Genomic DNA, 5,307 nt, shown 5'->3' with positions numbered 1-5,307 from the left:
TTATTTTCACCTCACACATCCTAGATATTTTCTATTGGCCTCAGGCAAAGGTAAAATGATTTTCTATTTGGGTATTTCTTTTTCTTGTTTTCACTTACATTTCCAACATGGCTTCCTCATTAAAAAAAAAGTATTATTAAAAGAAAACAATGGCAAATGAAATGTAAAGCCTTCACTGAATCGTGAGAGAAAGAAAATATAACTCTAAGGAACTCATAAAAAAATTATCTTAATTGCATGAGCAAGATCGTATGTTGTCGAAAGCCGATATGTAAATGCTGAGAATAAGGTAATATTTTACCTCACATTAGTATTTAGATAAAATGTCGACTGAAAATATAGAAACGATAAAACTAGAGCGCCCACACTCACATTCAGAGTATAGAAATACCAATTTCCTTTCATGTGGTCAAACTTTTACATCACGACCTCTCATCAGTTTTGAGGTCAAAGGTCAGTCCGTGTGGGCGTAAAGACGCCTGTGAAGATTAATCATACATGACATTAGCTTCGGAAACCTATTTACGTGTATTTGTTTATAAATGTTTGAGGCACAGTTATCCTGTTATTCGATGCAACTTTTGAGTAAAATATGCAGAACGTGTAGAGTGCGAACAGTAAATTATGGAGACCGTGTAAAATGCGGAATGAAATGTGCAGAACATATCAAATGCGCAGAGTGAAATGTACAGAACGTATAGAATGCGTAGAGTAAAGTATTCAGAACGTGTAAAATACAATAAGATATACAGAACATGGGGAGAATGTACAGGAGGTCGTAATTACTGAGTTTTTTCGGTATTTAAGGAAAGGAATCGCAATAAATTACACAGGAAACAGAAAGCCAAAAAGAGAAGGGGGAGAATTTGGAGAAGAAGAAAAAGATGAAGGTGATGATGATGATAATGACTGAAAAATAGAAAAAGAGGAGGGTGACGAGGAGGAGAATGAGAAGGAGGAGGAGAAAGAGAAGAGAAGGAGGAGTGTTAGGATGAAGATTGGGATGGTGAAGAAGATGACGATGAAGATGAGGGGGAGAGGAAGGAGATGGAGGAGAAGGAAGAGTGGAAGACGAAGAAATATAAAGGTAATAGAAGAAGCCGACTTAGAATATAAAGACGATAACGACGAAGAAGATATGATGAAAAGGAATAAGAGAAAAAGGGGGAGGAGAAGAGTAAAAATAAGAAGCAGAGGAAGAAGAAGAAGGAAAGAGGAAAATTAAGAAAAAAATAAAGAAGTTGATGGAAGAAAAGACGATGACGACGAAGAAATTATGAAAAGGAAGAAGAGAAAAAGGAGGGAGGAGAATAATAATAAGAAGAAGCAAAGGAAGAAGAAGAAGAAAAGAAGAACATGAAGAAAAATACGTTGGTGAAGAAGAAAGAAGAAGAACAAAAAGAAGTAGAAATATGATAATGATAATAATAAGACGATGATGAAGAAGAAAAAAGGAGGAGGAAAAAAGAGGAATAATGATAACAATAATAACAATGATAAGACAAAAAAGGCAAAAAAGGGAAAAGGTGAAAGGATAAGAAGTAAAAAAGAAGAAGGAAAAAAAATAAAGCGAAAAAAAACCCAAAGAAAAGGAGGGGAAAGAAGAGAAGAAAAAGGTAAAAAAAAAGGAAAAGGAAAAAGAGAAAAGATCCCGAGGAAAAGACAAAAAAGGGGGGGGTGGTTTTTTCACCCCCTTTGTGCTTCAAAAGCCCCCTTTTCTCTCCTGTATTCAATTTTTCGACATTATGTTTCGGGTTTTTTTTGTACTTTTTTACCGTCTCTTAATCTATTACCCAAAATCTTTAGGGAAATTTAATTTTAACTGAAGCGGCGGTTTGTTCATAAAAAATCTTTCCTGAAATGCAAGGAGGGGGGCAGTTTTCCCCCCTGGAGTCTTTTAAGGGCGGGAAAACATTTTTCCCTGATGAAAAAACGCTTTTCAAAAAGTTTTTTGATTTCAGTTTTTTTGGTTTAAAAATTGTTCAGCTTGCCGTCGTCCTCGTTGTTATCATTATAACCTATGATTATATTTGAAGTGTATGTAAGGAGGAATTATCACCATTTATCGGAGTCATAGTTATATTTTTAATAAATTGAATTCAAACAGTAAACGGGGTTTAATCAGCATCACGGCTTTTTGTCTTAAGAATTTCTTTATCATCATGCCCAATTTTCGCGTTGTTATTTTCAGATTAAAATCCTTTATTAAAGAAAAGGTATGGTTTTTGTTCTGGGAAAAATATCACAATCCTCATTATGAAAAAAAAAAAAAAATCATACGCATCACTATTAGAAAAAATTTATGCTTTAATTATCAAAAAATACTAAATATTATTAAAAAGTCATTTTTCACAAAGGGAAACACACTCACCAAGCATTGAATCTTTTACTCCTCTTTAAAGGGAAAACCCCCATTTTTCATTACTGTTTTAAAAGGGCACCCCTTTAAACGTTTCCCTTTTCAAAAATCCCCACCCCCTGAACTTTTTATCCCAAATATTTATATGAGAGCCTGAACCGGGAGCCGCCCACCGCCGAGACCCGGATGCTACGCTTGCTCCGCCCACGCCCCAGACTCACGCCCGTGTCAGCGTGGGCGTGGGAAAAAATGCCCCGCCGTGGGGGGGAAAAGGTTTTAGAAATAACTGCACCTCTGAAAAGAAAACGGATGACGAATACGGGTATGTCTTAATCGAAGGACCAATTTTGCTTGCCTGCCTACGCGTGACCTCGCTTGACCTTTCGGAGAGTGGGTTCATTTTCTTCGCTGGAATCTCGACTGGGGATCCCTGACTTCCAAAGGGGTGGGGAAGAAAATGCCGGGTGATGCTGATGTAAAAGTACATTTCGATGGCGGTTAAATTGCCCCATGCACATTCATGCATGCCCTTATTCAGGGCACAGATGTACAAAAACACACCACACACTCACTGGGAAAAAACACACACACATCTTTTTTTTACAGAAAATACCCCTCCACACCCCCCCCCCCCCCCTTATTTACACAAATTGCAACCCCAACACAAAACACAAAAACCAAAAACCCCCCGAGTTTCAGATATTCATTTAAAAATTGCCCAACCCCGTACACCTAATGAAAAACAATTACACAAGGTTTTCACAAAATTTCTAAATTTACAGGGAAACAAAAATTTTTACCGGGGGAATATTGTTAAAAGAATATGGATAAGCAGGTGACGTCACCCCTTTCGCTCCGCCCCTTTATATGACGTCACCAGACCAACAAAAGTAAAACAGTGGGGCGCTGGTTTTTGTTTTTATCAGTGATTTTTTTCTTTAAAGGGACACTTTAAAGTGGGGCATGTGCCGGGGAAAATGCAGGCCCCATTAAACAGTAGGAAAAAAGATGAAAAAAAACAGATAGAGAAAATGGTCATCATTTGACGTTGAGGGTTTTTTAAGAGAGATGAAAAAATTAAATAATTCCCAAAAATTTTTAAAAATTTTGATTAAAAATTTTAAGTCATGGCAGCGGAGGGGAAAAAATATATAAAAGTACTTGGTCAAAATAAAAAAAAAAATTAAATATAAGAATGTTAAAAAAGACATTTGAAAGGATAAAAAAGCCCGGTAGAGAGAGGAGGGAAATTTCTAACGAAGTTCACCATACGTTCAATTATCAAATTTGGGGGTATTTGCACTATACTGCCCCCTATAAACATAAACCCTTTTTTTTTATCCGGAAATTTTGACAAAATTTATCAAATTTTTGAAATGGGTTTTTTCCTTTTAAAGTTTACCAAATTTACTCAATTTATATTCCCACCATCAAACTTGATTTAAGAAACTGAAAAAGAAGAAAAAGGGAAAAAGGAAAAAGGGAAAAAGAAAAGAAGAAGAAGAAGAAGAAGAAGGAAGAAAAAGAAGAAGAAGAAAAAGGGAAAAAGGAAGAAAAAGGAAAAGGAAAAGAAAAGAAAAGGAAAAAAAAAAAAGGAAAAGGAAAAAAGAAAAAAAAAAAAAAAAAAAAAAAAAAAAAAAAAACCAAAAATTTTTCCCCTTTTTTCCCCCAAATTTGGTACTCCGGTTTCCCAAAATTCCCTCGTTTTTAAGATTTCCATTAATTACTAAAAAGGGAATTTTCAAACAAAACTTTTTTCAGCATTTTTGGTTTCACTGCTAACAAAAACCTTTTTTTAATTTGCGTTAAGACTTTTCCCCAAATTTGTTAGGGGTCGAGGGCTATTTTAAGAAAAACCAAAAGGGGGGGTTTGGTATTTTTGGGGGGAAGTTGGAATTTTTGCAACCCGTTTTCCAAATTTTTTGTCTTAGAAAAACAAAAAGAGTTAGGGGGCGAGTTTTTTTTTTTTAAAATCTTTATATCTCTCAATCTTAAATCCTTTTTCTTTTTCCTCTCTCTCTCTCTCTTCTCTCTCTCTCTTTTCTCTCTTTCTCTCTCTCTCTCTTTTCTTCTCTCTCTCCTCTCCCCCTTCTCTCTCTCCCCCTTTTTTTCTCGGGCCCTCTGTTCCTTTTAACCTTTTGAAATTGACCTTTAACACCCAACATTTCCTTAAAATTCAGTAATTAAATTTTCATCTAAATAATATGCAATTGAATATCATTCCGATGTTAAGCTTTGGTTTAAAACCCACTTTTCCTACGGGGGGTAAAAGTGGGTCCCCCAAATTGAAAAAATAAATAATAGGGGTTTAATGTTTTATTAAATTGTTTTGATTTTTTTATTTATTTATCTTTTTTTTTTCCCTTTTTTGGTTTGGGAACCCCTTTTGCTTTTAAAATTTAAAAACACTTTTTGGGAAACCCGGGCGTATATAAAAGGAAAAATTAAAATTATTTTATATAATATTTTATTTATATTATATATATTTAAATTTTTCTCTCTCTTCTCTCTCTCTCTCTCCCTCTCTCTCTTTTCTATTCTTCTCTCTCTTTCTCTTCTTTTTACACCCCCCCCCTTTTTTTGTTTTTTTTCCCCTTTTTCGTTTTTTCTCTTTTCGGTTTAAAATTTTTTTCTTTTAAAGGGTTTTTAAAATTTTTTCTGTTTCTACCCCTATCCCCTGGGGGGTTAATGCCTTTTTTTCCCCTTTGTCTACCCCCTCTTTTTCTCCTTCCCCCTTTCATTTCCTTTCCCTTCCCCTTTTCTTCCCCTAAAATTCATTTTTTCCTTTTTTCCTTCTCCTACCCCTTCTTCCTCCTTCTCTTCTCCTTCTTTCCCCCCCCCCCATTTCCTAGTCTTCTAGGCACTTGGTCGTGTCCCCGAACATAAATTCTTGCTTTCTTCTTCTCATTCTTTTTCTTCGTCCTCTTCTTCCTGTTTTTTTTCTTCAT

The sequence above is a fragment of the Penaeus chinensis genome, chromosome 5 (genome assembly GCF_019202785.1).
Source record: "Penaeus chinensis breed Huanghai No. 1 chromosome 5, ASM1920278v2, whole genome shotgun sequence".
Classification (NCBI taxonomy): domain Eukaryota; kingdom Metazoa; phylum Arthropoda; class Malacostraca; order Decapoda; family Penaeidae; genus Penaeus; species Penaeus chinensis.
This window is presented reverse-complemented; position numbering follows the sequence as displayed.